This window comes from Anticarsia gemmatalis, chromosome 15, assembly GCF_050436995.1.
Source record: "Anticarsia gemmatalis isolate Benzon Research Colony breed Stoneville strain chromosome 15, ilAntGemm2 primary, whole genome shotgun sequence".
NCBI lineage: Eukaryota > Metazoa > Arthropoda > Insecta > Lepidoptera > Erebidae > Anticarsia > Anticarsia gemmatalis.
The window spans coordinates 10,609,130-10,627,185 of NC_134759.1; the positions used below are offsets into that span (position 1 = coordinate 10,609,130).

An 18,056-nucleotide genomic window follows, 5' to 3' on the forward strand; every position below is an offset into this window, starting at 1 on the left:
GCTCTGAATATCTCGAAAACACGAAAGTGAAATCCTAAACGCAAATCATCGCTAGTTAGTCTTAACTCTTAACAGGGCTTGTTTAAACTCAGCTGTTGGCGACATGAAGGGTAATTTGTCACTCTTGGGCCACTTGTGATTTTAATTAAATGTCATTTTGGTCCACGTAACGCGAATTAACCCAGACTGTTTGAATTTTGAATTCTATTGTTCATATTCGTTGGGATTTTTTTGGTAGTTTCTGACTGTAGATTTCAGATTTAGATTTTTTTGTACGTTTTTCAACTTTTCGTGCTGCTGGTTATTATGTTTATGTTAAAAGGAGAAAACGAATCAGTAGGGAGTGGTTAACTATACAATTGTACTGTTTATTAAAGCAATCTTTATTTGAAAACTCTTAATTCATTTTGAATAAAACTTGGACCATCGTTTTTATAGGTATACCTAATAGTACGCATGAAATTCTGCTAAATATTGTTGCTAACGACCGCGCCTGAGAACAGGCAATTACAGAAATACATCTGTTTCTATATACAATTACACCTACACCTCAGCCTATATACAGATCAAACGAAACCAAACTTAAGCATTCAAATTAAAAATTCACGAATGGCACGCCTGAAGATAACTTCTGACAGTAAAGTTTTCCAATTAATTCAATGTCAAAATACGTCCGCCAGACACGCGCGCTCTCGCTCGAATGCGTAAATTCAAAAATTCCATTTCTAACTATGGAATTCAGTTATGAAATACGATAGATTTTACGACGAATAAAATTCATTGAATACTTTTTAAATTTAAAATCGTTCGATACGTCGGCGCCGTTTTAATTTGCATAACGTGCCAGTTAAACGCGCATTTGTTCTCTATTTGAAACGATTTTGTTTTTTTTTCCATAAAAAATGTTCAGCTTAAAGCTTCGGTTTTGTCTAGGAAAAATGGTATATTAATTGCGTGTATTAAACTTGCATTAATGTGGATTTACGTGGTTTCCCTTCGGTAAAGTTTAAAATTAAAATGCTGTAGTCTTGAATAATGTTCGTAGCGGAATAGTCTCAATACAAAAAAGCAGCAAAACTTTCCATCAGAATCTCGTCAACCGGTTTCTGTATCAAATTGCCTTTAGCTTTTTACACACACATAGTGTACGCTACTACATGTTGTATACCTTTCGACTATTTCTATCGTGATGAATAACGTCGGACGCAGGGGTGATTGATAGGCAGGTGCATGCAAAAAGTTCTTTTACTCGTTCGTTGCTAATACTGCCGGAAGAATTTAACACTGGCTGAACGAAAATTGCCTGTGTCAATGGCTCGGTCAGTGTTCTGTAGTTCCCTTTTTTGAATTCGGATTTGAAAGTAACTTTTTTTGGTGGATAGTGGGCGATTGTTTTGGTTAGCATTTTGAAATAGAGTTTTTCCACTGGGCATTACTTTTATGCGTTTATATAATATTGTAGCCAGATAACTTAAGCTGTAAAATTTAGTAGTAAAAAGGTTATTTTGTATAATAAAGTCATAATAATATAGAATTTTTCTAATATAGGTACACTTGATTTAAAAAACAAGATATCTAATACGAGTTCAATTAGTACGCCATTTTATTGCACACCTTTTAAATTACCCTTAAATGCTTAAAGCTAAAACATACCCTACTACAACAAAAGCCTCAGAAATTATCAGCGAATTCAGAATAATAAAGGGTTAGAATATGATGACGTCATAATCTAGTAAGGTCTAGTGACAAGACCGGACGGAAGGACAGAACGGACATGACGAAATTGTAAGGGTTCTTTGTAACTACGGAACTAGTGAAGGAAACTGTATACTTGGCTGATTCATGTGGGTAGTTGGATATAATGACTAGGGTTCAACTAAATCTGTATTATGTTAATAAAGGTGTGAAGAGAGCTAAGATGTTAGATGTAGTAAGAACTTTTCTAGTGTTTTGATTTAATTTATGGTAAAAGTATTTAGTGTTTTAAGGGTAAAATTGAAAATTAGTTTAGGTTACAATTAAATAGCAATAATAAGTCTGAAAGTGAGTTTCACACGATTTAAAAATCCTAACCCTTGAACGAAAGAGTAAAAATTGCTACGATAATATAATATTATTATGTTGTTACTACGAAAGCGCCATGCTTCGATTGTTCTATCTCTCAAACTGTCATGTTATGTGTCATTGTAAAAATATCCAAGGCGAATCACGATATGTCGAGCGCGCACATTAATTTGTCGCATCGCAGTTTTGTGTTATGACCGTTAGCAAGGATATACATACATACACCATATTGTTTTTAATATAAGAAACTAGCTGACCCGCGGAATTTCGCTTGCGTCCAATAAGAGAGAATGGGTGAAATTTTACCCCGTTTTTATAACATTAATTACTGGTACTCTGCTCCTTTTGGCCATAGCGTGATGATATATAGCCTATGTCCTTTCTTGGGTATCAAAATATCTCCATACCAAATTTCATACAAATTGGTTCAGTAGTTTAGGCGTGATTGAGTAGCAGACAGACAGACAGACAGACAGAGTTACTTTCGCATTTATAATATTAGTATGGATGTATACAGGATTTAACTCCCGGTTGCGATTTCAAATATCCTCTATTTTTTTTGTAAATTAAACAGCGAAACTTCAGAGTGGCCAATGTTTTTAAAAGTTTAGATGAATCCGCATCTTTTCAATCAGTAAACAGACGGACCGCATATTTACAGAATACTATTTTGAATCTCGAATGCGGTAACCGTGTGGTCTTTGACAGGGAATTTATTTTTAAATTGAAAACTTTGATGGGTTGAAAGCATTGGAAAATATCTATGCGGCCAGTTGTGTAAGCGAAGGCCCGCTTTGTGAGTTGCTACTCTGTTAGGAATATGATTGCCTGGTAACGCGCGCGTGGTTACCCACATAGATACGAATAAATGCAAATGTTGAGGGGCTTTATGATATGAAAAATATAAATAAAAATGTATTCCGTGATATACGTTTAGAAGCTTGAAGTTATGACTCGCAATTTAATAAATAATTTTTCAGGAATATAAATTATATTATAACATTTTACTGTAGTCAAGCTGACAATAGAAGTATTTAAGTTCTTTATTCTAAGTATGGGTCTCATTTACTTTTCAATCTATCCATGGGTTTATATCTAAAGAATTATACCTGTCTAAAGATCGCTTAAAACAGGGCTTTACTTTAGATAACCGTTTTAAACCCAAACTTGACAAATGACATTATTACAAACCACATACATTACTTTAGTTTAATATAAAAACACATTTTATAGTTCAAAGTAAACACAAGATACCTTTGTATCAAGCAAAACACGGTACACATAAATGAATTTGCAGCAAACAGAATTAAGTCAATCTATATCTAAATCAAATAAAACCATGTTGGAGAGTTCACTAGAGATCTTGTTACGTAAGCCGTGCCCGTAGACTTGTAACCGCTTTGAATCTGTACCGAATGCACCCAGGAGAGTGTCGGAATATCCATACTTAATCGACTACTACTTCTGAAACTGAAACCAAACATTCTAAACTCAAGTTATGTTATTTCTAATGTTTATTCAAATAGTTTAGTTAGTCAACAGATAAAATATTATTTATAGCTGTGATACTATTCTACTGCCGGTCATACACCCTTAAAAAATAAAAGAACTGCTTAAAAGAACTCTTAGAGGTGCAAGGTTTCACCACAATATTTTTCTTTACCAATATACGCATAAGTATGGCAAATCATTAGCAAATTCACTTACAAAACACGACCACGTAAAAGCGAGTTCTTCGACCACTCAGCTATCACCAAAACAAGGTATATAGAATGCTTTCAAATAAGACATAAATGAAAATCATCCCAAAATTAAAACCATTGTTCTAATAACAAACCAACAGGTCACAGAACAACAAAACACGTAGTAATTCCATTAAATTCACACACGAAACGTAGTTAAAACAAAACTTGTTTCATAACACTACTCCACAACGGTTATTTACGATCCAACTAAATACTATCACGATACACTGCCTAAATATTACCCAAATAATATTGAAACAATATTTCATAAAGTAGTAGACTTATAAATCAAAATAGTTTTAATATAACTAGACCATTCTTCACGAGTGTACCATAAAAGTTACAATGAAATGTTCGCCGTTTATAATAGTATGAGAGAACGTTAGTTTGAGGTTTGTACCGACTGGGAGCGGTAGTGTTAGGTATTTGAGTAATGAAATAGTGATTATGATTAACTAAGTTGCTTGTTACATTTTTAGTTTTATGGAAATTTCGAACCCATATCCTGTGATGAGGATGAGAGATAAATTGATAGTTTTACAACAATATTTCCGAATATTGTATACAATTTTAACATAAAATTTATGATAGCATTATGTGTGTTTGTGTGTAGAGTTATTTAAATTATCAATTAGCAGTATTTAACATTATATTGTACCTTTTACTGTCAAAAGAGTTTCAATATTAGAATGGATAGCGATTAAAACAAATTCCTTCCCACTACTTAATATGTACTGCAAGATCTACTGCAATAAATTAAATTAAATAATTATTTATTTCAGGCAAATCACCCATAGTTTTGTTAACATAACTTAGAGATATTACGTGGATATACCTATTAACTAACTTCATTGTGGTCTTACTATTATTATGGCACGTATTATTATTTGGTAACATTGTATTTATGAATTAAGTATTTCTTATGTATTTTGTACCTGTTTTATGTCGTGTAGTTACTCTCTAGTCAGTGTCGACCCTTAGGAGAGTTTCAACGTTATTCTGTACAAAAATTACATTTGATTTACTGCAGTTACGTTAACTGAGTTTGTTTTTACGTTTTATTTTGATGTCGCCGGCATTTTTGTTAAAATTTTAACGTTAACAGTTATACGAGTTGTTTGTTTATTGTGCCCGTTGACGCTTTTTTATATTCTCTTGTTTATTAGCATTAAGTCAATTGCAATGGAGGTTTATTCATTAGGTGTGAAGGTAGGTTGGTATATTTTAGCCTTTTGTTTCGATCCTTTTCATTGAATTGTTTCTGAGACTATTGGGAGATAAATAGATAGAACCTAGATAACAGGGCACACTGCTTTATATGCAATATGTAAATACGACGGTTCCAATCTTGAAGTGTAGAAATAATTTCCCTTTTAGAAAAAAAATGATATAATAGATAATTTCATTAAACTCCTTTTTTATATTGACAGATATTAATTAATAATCCTACGTTTAAACCGACTTCAAAAAAGGAGGAGGTTCTTAATTCGACTGCATTTTTTTCATATTTAGAATATGAGAAAAAAACACCGCACTTAAAATAAAAATCTTTTTGCTCTAAAAATCTCTGAGCAAGGATTCGCAACAAATGTAAAACAAGGAATTTTCGCACCAACCTCGCACCAACTGATTAATTAGACAAACTTTAATTAGAGCAAGCCCATAACTCGCTACGTCACATCCTGACGTAGGATACGCTGAATTATGTTGCATTATGAAGAAAATGTAAAGGACTTTTGTGTTCATGTTTTTTTGTTGAAATGGAGTTAGTTGGTACATGTAGTTCTGTATGTAATTTGTACAATAAGTACAAACTACGAATTAAAAAAAAATATATACTAATTGCTAGCGAAGATATAGGTTTGTATGTAGTAAGAGCTGCTTCCAACTGTGTTGTTTTATAATTAAAAAAATGCAATATCATAGAATTCACCGTCGATCCGTCAGGTTCAGATTTCAGGCTTACTATATAAAATACTGAAATATGCTCTATATTTCAAATCTAAAAATAAAAAATTCAAACCGCTCGTTAGTAATGTTTCACAAATGTTCACAAATTCAGAAGATTGTGAAGACAAGTGTTATTTTGAAAAACAAATGATCTCAATTAATCAAACCGGCCATTTTGACAAAGCTCAGCTTATTTATATCCGTACAACGAACGATCGAATATTTTTTTATTATTTTGTTGACAGGAATGTGTTTAATTACAAACATATAATGTACCGCTTCAGAAAAAAAACAATTAGAACAACAGCCTGTAAAATCATTAAACATCTTTTGAGTAAGTAAGAGTCAGAAGCTCGGAACTACTACTACCTGTTTCCAGAAATGCATTCTGCCAAATCATATTTAGTTTCAAGTGGACCATTATTCAAAACTATATCTGTGAATCTAAAATCATTGCACCAGTTATACATACATAATCCGACACAACGTGGACTTATACGTAGGTGTGCAACGTTTCCGTCACGACCATCAAAGGCTGAGCAAAGTCGAGGCGAAAGATTAGAAAAGCCACCCCATCAACATATGGGATTACACGACAAGAAAGCATCTCACATTTTAATTAACGCCCCACTTTAATTACAAAACTTTGAAATAACTTCATCAATCTAAATTATAATAAACACAATCACCGCAACTAAACAAACAAATATTATTTAAATAATCATAAAATACGTGGCCCTACCAAGAAAACTCATTAAAAACTCGCTCGAAACTCATGTCACTCGTCAATTATTCAATCGGAATGTTTGACAGAGCTCTTTATTAATTCAACACATCGCCTAACACATTCTCCCGCGGAGGAACGAAACTTTTTCAATTAAGACCCTTGGGTCGATAGCATTAAAATTCCAACATAATTTCCTACAACTTATATGTGTTATGTGTACCGTTGATGCGAGGAACGCTGATTATTAAATGTACAGAACCAATTATAACCGTGCATGTAATTATTTGTTAAACAGACGACTCACTTTACGAGTGAATATAGCCGTTTAAACAACTTCTCCGAATACAACTTGAGGAATAAATTGATGTTGAATTATAAACACGTGATGATAATTTCATTAAAAATTGTTGTTGATTATGTTTTTTGTTTCTAAATGTTAAACTGTTTGCTATTTAGATAAACGCCGCAGTGCGTAAGCTCCTTCATGATTTTTATAATTAAAATTAATGATAGAAAATATTAATAACAATCCTGCAGATCGCTATGTAATTAATTTGACATAAATTAACATATAGTTATCTTAATGTGTTAGTTTTCCAAAGACTTACTTATTTTTCCCCCGACAGAATTATAAGGAAATAAATTTTGTTCTCAAACAGAAACTTGATTTGAAATCGATACTTCACAGTACCAATAGTAGCGCTATTGACTTCTTGATTGCGAATACACCCTTTGCTTAACTTTGTGCGAATGTTATAATTTGACGGAGAAATAAGCGTTAATTCGCAATGCATAGCAAACTTTCTGTGCAGAAATTACGTGAATTGCAGGTAACGTAATCAAATTACTATTTTGTCGTAATTCAATTTGAAACGAGATGTAATATTTTAAGGCGATTATGGAAACTTTTCGTTGATTGTTTGGTAGTGTATTACATAGAATTAGGTAACTGTTACTGGTTTATAAGATCAGCATGGATAAGCAAGTAAATCTTTAACTAGCGCATATTCAATAAGTTACCGAAATATACAACATTTTTTGGATTGTGTCCAACTTAGTATTAGCCTTCTTTCAAAAGCCAATTTTGTCTTATTTCGAAATACATCAGTAAGTTTCGATGCAGTCAAAGTACAAGCTTCCATGATTTCTGCAATTTTCAGCCGCAAACATGTATCTAATGTAAAAACAGGTTGCAATCCCGAGTTCAAATTCCAATTTCGAAACGACTGACAGCGATGTTCAAACACACATACACACCAACAGATACATCACTAACTCACACATGGATTTCTCGTCTTTGATTGGTCGATCCGTTATATGTAATTACTAGCTTCTAGGCTTGATGAAATACTGCAAATATGAGGCTATTAATCACCTAGTCTGGTTCTCATTACGTCTGTTAGTCAACAAGGCATATTAGTTCTCTAATGCCTTTGGAAACTTAGGCCGCGTGCAATACGGCTCATCGTGTACTCATTAACAGACTAGTTAGTACTGGTGTTATTTGCTGGGTGCTTTACTCCTCGCTTTTATGAACTCCTGGTATCGATAAACCAAAAATTGCTTATTACATAACATTCTCAGAGGCTTTTGTTTTTGATTAAGTGACTTTAAAACAAGAGGAAATTCACAATTCATCTGTATTTTTATACTATACTGTATGTTACCTCCTAACTTTTGGTTGGGTGGGCCAATTTTGATTAGGCTTTTCTATTTTTCATATCTTTAGATATTTTAGTTAGTTACTTGAAAATCACCTTTTTGCGTTATTTGCTTTTGAGTTACAGGTCGAAATACTTATAACTCTGCTACTACTGTAAAATAGTTACAATGTCTATAATGCCCCGACAATGTTATCGATATGTAATCAAAAACTAATCAGAATTACCTAATGATACTCAATAAAGATTATAAGGTACCGAGATTAGAAGCACTATTAATTGTAAGCTGGTGAAACAATTCGATATTGGATATCGTAATGACCGATCTGTTACTGATAAATGTAGGCGATAGTTTTGAATGATTTAAGATCTGTTTCCAGGTAAGATGAGCAATATCAATTTATAGATAGCAGATGAACATAAAATTAATGGGTAGAAGATGATTCTAAAGCAATTGTGATGGATAAAAGAAAAGTATGTCGAGAAAAAGAGTATTTTTTACAGAAAACTCTGATTAATTGCTTATTATTATATTATGGTTTTATGAATCATCTTCTATTCAACGTACAATGTACGAAGATCTGACTATCACGCTTGGATAAATTAAAATTACGTTTTGTATTGTAAAGTAAAGATGCATTGCTATATTAAAATCCAATTTTTTTTCTTAATACAAAATTTTTCTGAGTTTGCACTGTTCAATATAGTAGCTTATATTTGTAACAGTTGTAGTCTAACGCACAATACAATGTAAGTACCAACAAATTTCCGAATGAAAATAGGCTACACCATTCATCATATCACAACATAAGATAATGAACGACCCAATAAAGCAGAGCAAGGAACAACTAATATTAATAACAGTAGAAATATAACTAATGTACAACTGAACGCGATTTACGCAAGTTATCTCCTACTATCTCCGACAATCGGCCTCAACATTGATCAAGTTTCAAATTACGTACAACCCTGGCTATTGTTCGTGGTTGGTGCAAGGGAGAAGCGAGCAGATAATGATATTATACTTATATTTAATCATTCGTTTACTCGCGAATTTGTTTATTATAAAAGGGTATGCTATCTAGCAAGGTTGTTTGCTTTCATACCTAAATACTTTACATTCTTAATTGTGTGTCTTCAAAAAATCAACAAATGACATTATTGGTTTCTTAACCAGGGTTAACAATACTAACTTTATGGACCTTAATATTGGCAATATCAAAGACTAGAGTAATAGCGAAATTATAAATTTTGAAGGCATAAGAAATATTGACTTAAAATGACTTTAAAAAGATATATGTACTCGTAAATAGTTAAGACTAGCTGACCCGCTTGCGTCACATAAGAGAGAATGCGTCATAATTTTTCCCGTTTTTGTAACATTTTTCACTGTTACTCTGCTCCTATTGGTCGTAGCGTGATGATATATAGCCTATAACCTTCCTCGATAAATGGGCTATCTAACACTGAAAGAATTTTTCAAATTGGACCAGTAGTTCCCGAGATTAGCGCGTTCAAACAAACAAACTCTTCAGCTTTTAATATTAGTATAGATAGATACACCAATCGGGCAGAAGACTAAAAGAAAAGCGAAGAGAGCGTATCATCAAAAAATTTAACAGTCGTAACATAAAAAATGTTCAACGATACAAGAAATAAGTCAACAAGCCAACTTAGTGTTGGAATACGGCCAATAGTGACAAAAAATATTTTTGGCTTAGTCCACCTAGTGTTGTTACTGAAAATAACTTCAAGTGGCCGGGCTTGTATCAATCATAATATTAAGTGTGTTTTGCCATCGAATAAAGAGATAAAAATATTTTGTTTACTTACGTCCTTTTGAGTTCTGAGTGTGTTGAGAGATTTAGTTCTATGTTCATACTAGAATGTATGTGAAAGAATGTTTTTCTTTGTGTCTTCACGTCAAGCCTTCTGAAGCGATTTGTTTAATACTGGCGGTGTGGTTGATTTTACATAATACAGGTAGAGTTCGAGACTCGATAATAAATTGAGTTCATATTTCCGATTTGAAAGATATTAACTAGTTACAATAAACATGTAATTGTTATGGGTAAAAATGAGCTAGAGATACAGCCCGATTAAAAAAATACGATATTACTTGTTTACAATGTATTTTTCGACGTTAATAAGTATAATTTAAACAGCTTTAACTATTTCTACCTAAACACTTGCTATATAAATTATTTTAATTGTGTCGCCTTATAACACAACATTCCTTCAAGCGACACCAAAACCTCTCGAAACAATACAATCAGTATTCGCAAACCCAATCACAACCAAACTAATACATCCTCCAAACTTCATTTAAACTCTACCTAACAACTAAATAATCAACCGCTGAACTAGATTCTAGACCAAATACAAGAGATACATTAAAGTCAATCGCGGCTGAATGGCCTGCACCGCTGCCTCTCTTCGCTTCACCTCTCTGATAAGGAAATGCCGATTTTCCGCCCGAGTATCTGTTACGACTCCGCACCAAGCATTTATATCTATAGTTACAAACCATAATGGAATCAGAGCACGGATTTCCAAATATGAACCTTTGTTCCAGAATGAATTCCAATTCTAGAATGGATTCCAGAACAGCTGAAACTTTAATAATATGGGTTTGTGTCGGATATGTTAATTTCGCTACATTTCTTAGTTGTTTTAGTCGATTTGGGTAAATTGGTTATTGTTTTGTTACTCGTATAGTTGGATTACATTTACACTGATGACGGAGACTGGCGCTTACATTTATTTTAATAATAATTCTATGATAAGTTCGAATAATATAGGGCGATTTAGTTTTATTTTTCGTTTAAAGGTGTTAATTTCTGAACTTTAATGATAAAATTGTTTTATCGCTTGCACGATAGCCACGTAACTTCAAACCTGTGTGATACGCACATATAATTATAAAGAAAATCATCACGCGTTTTTTTAGTCATCTTACACTATAAATACATGAATATTATCTCGGCTTCTTCCTATCGACGACCAAAGACTATACTTATTTGCCGTGTTCACATAAAAGAGCTTAAAATGTGCTCTAACAACTATATCTGCTCAACAAAAACGAAGGATAAAATGTGAGGTTTTTAAAATCCTCATCGCAATTAACCCATATCGTCGTAAGTTCTATCACGACGTAAGTAATTTTTAGCAAATTTTCAGGAGAGACAAATTTCAATTTCGTCTTTCGATTTTCTAGCCAATGGCATCAGAATGTCAAAACTGCCAAAAACGACTTACGTGGTGATAAAACTTAAACGACGACATGCCGCCTCTGTACCTGATTGGATTGATCCGTCTAGCAATGTAGTATTAGAATTCTGCTTACGTTTAATTTAATAACCAAATTATTGGTCGTATCTCAACTGGCATACAACGTCGTACATTATGCATAATACACGTGGCTCTGTAGCCTATCAACAGCTGCATTCCTCGCATTACGACTATAATAATATTATGGAAGCTGCGTGGGCCGATAGTTGTTCCATTACCTCAGGATTGAGAGCTTAGTTCTACGCTGTGATCTACTTGAATATTATTAGCTGTAGAATATTGTATACTGCTTGACTTATTAATTGGGAATAGATTTTGACATGCAGTGCCTCAATATGTTTGAATTCGGTTGCAATGTTCGGATCGTATCAGTGTCGGATTTTCATTTCCATTCGAATAGATTTTGAATGTTTCTTTGGTTACGAGTGGATTTTTTGATCACCAGAGAACTTATTCAAGGTGTAATCATGATTTGTTGATAATTTGATGCCGGTCTTTAATAACCTGTTAAAGATTATGGTTCTTTAATAAATAAACTCCGTCAAGATCAGCATTTATGATAGTATGTTTGAATAAAAAGAGGCAAATGCAAATCAATGTAAATAATTCGTGAGTTTTACATTTATTTTTATGAAAAAGGAATTAAAGCATGAAAAATAGCGTGGAAAAATATTTAGAGTACTCTTTATAGCATTTCGAACCTTAACACATTCATCTAAAGCTCAGATTCGAATACTCTAATCAAGACATAAGCATTCCAAATTGAATATCCCAGTTGATATAAAAACCAGCCGGTCTGTATAAATCTAGTTGGAGAAGCGTTCGCAACGCAGTCTTGTCATAAAATACTGCTAGCTTGCCGCTGAAATATCGTAAAATATTCCAATTGCTGGTCAAATTGAAAAAGTCTAAAGCAAATCAGAGTACGAGATTTTGAAAACTATTCGATTTTTTTTAAAGAATCATATGTTTGCGTATTGGTTTAATCTGTAGTTTTCAAGACGTGCCTCATTATAAGTATTAATTTTGTTTACATTATAAACAAAATTATTTGTTAAGTAAGTTGGTTTTCAATTACATCTTAATATAAAAATGTGAATTGAAATTTCGTTCTTTTTGTATTTGTATCTAAGTAATACGCAAATGGTTTCATTCCAACAGATTAGTTTCAAAAAGAACGTTCGAATTCAAAACCTGAAGACGCTACATTTCTAAAAAGGCCAAACTAATTCCATTCACTCGGAGAACTAAGCGCCTGCTTTTAAATTTCGGAATTCTAATTTAAAATTCATCCTTAACTCGTGGCCGTACGTGGCAAAAGCCGAGCAAAGGCGAAACATACCGAATTGAAATTCTGCACGGACGTGCCGAACGGTAGCGTGTGTTCGAATTTGAAATGTAATTCCTGTAGCGGTATGTGTAACTATTTGCAAACAAAATGTGAAAATGAGTTTCTGGTCAACGCTCGAGAATTCGCTTATAGATTTCGGGTTATCGAAGACGCTGACATGTTTTACCCAGGAATGTATTGAAATTCCCGCATTTTCTGTCACGATGCTTACCTGAAACAAGAGAAAATTGAACGTCAGAGACACAAAAATAAACTCCAAACTTACATTAAAAGAATAAATCTTTTGTTATAATCCCTAAAAAATAAAACATTACTTAAACAATGGGCTTAAATGGGTCAGATTTATAAAAGCAGATGGAACATTTTCCAAAAAGGTCCCACCGCTTTATCTGTCAGATAACTCACTGGATACTTAATCTGGACTCTGACAGAGGTCTTTAAAAATATTTTTAATGGCCGCTAAAATTCGAGGTCTATTCACAGGTGTGGAGGCTGTGCTAACTGATTTTAGCCCTTAGAATCCTTTAAGCTGACGTGAATTAGAATTCAGGCGTTTATCTTTGGTCCGGTGTGATTTAAAGGGACTGAGGTAATCGTGTATGTAGAGAGAATGCGGTGGAAATAGGAAGGCTTTGACGGTAAATTATCTTTAAACACTGTTTTGTAAATTACGTAAGCATGTAAAGCCAGTTTAGCGTACATATTTTGTAATTTGTTTTGGTTCGTCTTTTGATTTTAAATAAGTTCTGTAATTGATGTGTAAAGGTATAGTATCTGAGGTTAATCACAGAAAAAAGTAACTATGAATCACAGATCACGTTGATCTTCTTGTATCGCGCAATTTCTTATACGGTATACTGTATGTAGTTGTAGAGAAAACTATTGCACGGAAATTATCAAGCTTAGTATATGATTTAAAAATATTCTAATTGGATATAATAATTTAAGACACTAAAAACGTATACGAAAGGTATTTTAGGCATTCAATCTGAGTTGCCGCTGTAGCAAGTATTAGTACCTATCGTTACAGTGCATAGCATCCTTATGGGTATAACATAAACGCATACTACCTTAATGTGTGCATTGAACTCCATAATATGCGCATGGACGCACAACAATGTAACTGTAGTGTAGAAAATGTATATTATACAGCATGACTGCAGTTCAAATTATAATGTTCAGGTTAAAATTAGATGTTACAGTTGATAAGAAAGATGATTTTCTTTATATTATATTTAAAATAATATTTACATTTGAACCTAACAATAAATTGTGTATGAAAATCTGATCAGCGCTCCTAGCGCGTGCCATTGACACTATTTATGCAGTAAATTTAAAGTCTTAAGCATTTGATACTCGATAACACGGACTGTACGGAATTGCGGTACAAGTTATGTCGGCCTCATTATGCAAAACATTTTATTTTTTTTATCTTGATCCCGCTATACAAGAAGGCCAAGAAAATAACAAAACAACAGTTCAAATAGTCTTGAATTAACTCATGCTCAAACGCTAGTTCATGAAGCACAAAATTCGGTCCATCCTACGTCAAACTGACGTCACAATCGATCAAAATTTTGAGACCATTTCACACAAAACAGAGCCTTTGAATGCAGCTGATGTCGAATACAAACGGTATTTTGTAGGAACCCGTAAGCGAGACTCAATGCATATAGGACTTCACAACGTTCATACGCGTTGTAGGGACAAATAGATTTCAGAGGGAGCAAGCAACTTCATACATGACCGGGCGTCTCGATGTTTACCAATAAATATCTGCGCAATATTAGTTTATATGTCCGGAAGTAATATCGATGTGTGCGTTGGCTTTATCTGCAGTGAAACAATACAATAGACAAGATTATAACAAATGCAATGTAGTTGAAAATTGTTTGATTGTGAAGTATATTTTTTGATTATAATGCAAAATGAAAATTGAAATAACTCGTTGGAACTATGTGATACTTGTTCTGTTTTTAGGAATAAGTACAGTTTTGTTACATAAGATAGGGGTGAGGAAATGGCCAATTCGAATTCAGTTGCAACGGCTTCTTGACTTTTGTAATCGGCTAAAAATAAAAGCAATTAAGTTCTCGCAACATTTTCTTCTCAATTTCTTCAAGCAATGAATTGCGTTCATAAATTACCCTTAATCGTCAACACATCTCAAGTCGTCTCAGGAAATGAACCCAACCCTTCGGTAGAAACTGTACTTTGTCTTTGACACTTTAATGCAGTCCGCACCACGGCCTCCATTGCGTGGTCTACGAATAAATTCCCAACTTACGTCGTTTATAACCGCTAATGTACATCGCATCCGCACCCGAATCGTTTCGGGTATTGTGACAGTACTTTATATAACGGTTTCTGAGTATTAGCCGATCTTTTGTATGTATGGTATGGTAGGATTATGAGGTCGAATATCGGAAGATGCGGAAAGTTAATGAGATGGAATAAATATCCTTTATTAAGCCGGGTAAATAGCAGAACTAGCATAAATGTACGTTGTTCTCGAACAAAGAATATACGCAATTAGGATGAGCACAAAAAGTAGTAACACAATAAATAAATAGCCTGTAACTATTTTGTAGTATTGAGTTCGGAATTCATTCAAAAAAAGATTATGCTAAAATAAATATGCCTAACCGCATGCCTAACCTGGATATGTAAACATACATATACTCGTATATTACACGTGTATTTTCTGTCTAATTTTTCGCTCTTTTTTGCACTAAAAAACATATTATCATTCTTTCTATATCATAAATACATAAATACATGCAACACATCTAAGAGATATACACACAGAACAGAAATCGCATATCTTGATATGAAATATCATTTCACAAAACAATCAGCTATCACAAAACCTCGCAATATCGCAACATATTATATTATCACAAAACGTATTTAGAGATCCGTGGTGTATGCGGGCTACTAATATAGCAAAGTCATTGTACTGTGAACTCCGGTCCGTAGTAAATTAAACAGGAAACTATTCACTTATTTCCCGAGGGCGCCATGTGAGGGTAGCATCGGACGATTTCAATCTACGGATCATAAGATTATTCATTTCAATTGTATGTTATGTGCAACTTCTTATTGTTTTATGGGAGCCTGGTACTTTTGGGTTAGCTGCTAAGTAATAATTAGTCAGAAATTCAAACAAGTGTGATGAATCCTGAGAAAGCTTATGGTGATTACAATAGGCTTACTACTACTTTACTACGTGAATAAAAAAGGTTTTAACCTAAGGTTGTCTAATTGCTGCAATTAATTATTGGCTTAATTAAATGCAATAAGGGCCGATTTCACCACCTCTGAATTAAAGTGCCAGAATAGCTTATTAGATGGAATTTTGGCAGTTGTTTCCATACATTGTTCATGTCCCTTTATATAGTAAATAGTTTATCTCACACTTAGCTGCCTATAAATGTAGAAAAAAAAAAACGGATGCAGAAAAATGTTCGCTCCAACAGTCGTTAATACTCGCAGCGTTCAATTTCCATTCACTACCCATCACCGCGTAATCGCCTTAAAGTCCCATCTCAATGTAAAAGAAGAAAATACATAAAGTAATTTACATCCTATTCTGCCATCAGTATCTAATATATCTCGCGTAATAGTACTATGTAATCTAGCGGGCCGGCCGACCGCTATTACGGTTCGTAATATGCCACTTTTTTATTTCACTAAAACAGTAAAGTTTTATGGCTTGCTAAATTGTGAAATGTTCCTTTATGCTGTGATTTGAGGAGCTTGTGACTGAAATTAAATACATTATTTTGTGTAACAAGGTTTTATGTACGTGTGTTAGGGTTTTTTAATGGTCTTGTTTAGACTTATTTTTTAGATAGCTAGTGTTTGTTTATCAAACGTTTTGATAAATCTATCACATCATAAAATATAACGTAACTAGATAATTATACTAATTCTAAGCTAAGATGAACTTGGCGTATTGGGTGCTCTTACTACTCCTGACAGAGACTTATCCGAATTTCTACAGTCGACACCATCCAGTATTGAGGGTTTGACATTTAAAACGTACTTACAAATTAGTTCCTACGATACCCACTAAGGGCACTGGTTACGTATTCATATAAATTGTATCTTTGGGTAGCTGGTTGTTAACAGTCGACAGTGGGAGAAAATAAAAAAAAAACAATTGCTCTAAAATCCAGATATCGAGGTTTAAGTTTATTTGTTTGCTACACACGGAGGTACAATATTTTTTAATTAAAATAAAATGTTTTCTTTCTTCAAAGAACTTGTAATGAGCAACTATTAACAGCTAGTCAATATTGGTAGAACTAGGTATACACAGGGCAGCTACAAGTGGCAATAAGCTGGCTTATTACGTAACATTTAATCGCGACTCACCAGCTCTACGTTCAATAATATTGCTTAGTATTTATAGTAAGCCTATATAAATTAACTTGTATTTATGTGAACTATTTTGAAGTGGAGAGAAATTAAAGTTTTCTGCCTGCGACTTCTTCTGCATGTATAAATTTCCTACGATTTTGTGTAGTATAGATTTCATAACGATCTACTGGTCTAGTCTATTATTATGGGTTAGTACCTACATTCAACTACGTATAACGGATTAGCGAATCTTATTTATTGACAAATAATGTTTTTGTAGCAAACTTCCAGAAGAATAAACATCTTAAATGTACTACGCATTTTACATTACCTCAAGAAATGTTTAAAAATCATTCTATGAATAATGAATATCGTTTCAAAGTAATACAAATTTTCAGCATGTGTCCCATTTTTCATCTATAAAAGTCAGCAATATATTCAAATTAAATCCAATGAAATTGCGGCTTCCAAATAACTATGTTTGTAGTAATTTGGAAGCCGCTATATAACATTGAATTCACAGTATATATTGGCAATAACACTATCTCAATCGGTTCTCAGATTATCTTATTAGTAACTAACGTTGACACGCGTGCGGTACAAACAGTTACAGGAAATCTCTTGATTGCATATTGTGTCACTTGCGGTTTCCGACTACACCGTGCGATTTCCGAGTAGGAATTGAATCCGTATCCCTTTGATTGGAGGTTATAGGGAATTGATGTATTGTTTTGTATGCTATTAGGTATGTTAGAGAGAGATTGATTATGTTCTTGTGTATAGTAACTAAGATCTTAAGCGTAATTTAATCAACTGTTGTTATTTTCAATAGTTTCAAGATTCAAAGTAATTGTAGGTTCCTTAATATAAATAACAGTAGCAACTCTTTCTCTCTCTCTTTG

At 33.3% G+C, this 18,056-nt stretch overlaps 1 protein-coding gene across 2 annotated transcripts in view; it reads right to left on the reverse strand.

Annotated features, from left to right (window-relative positions):
* The window catches only part of nAChRalpha1 (nicotinic acetylcholine receptor alpha1), a 232,386-nt gene that overhangs the window by 88,674 nt on the left and 125,656 nt on the right, over positions 1-18,056 (reverse strand). The gene's annotated exons all lie outside the window — the stretch shown is intronic.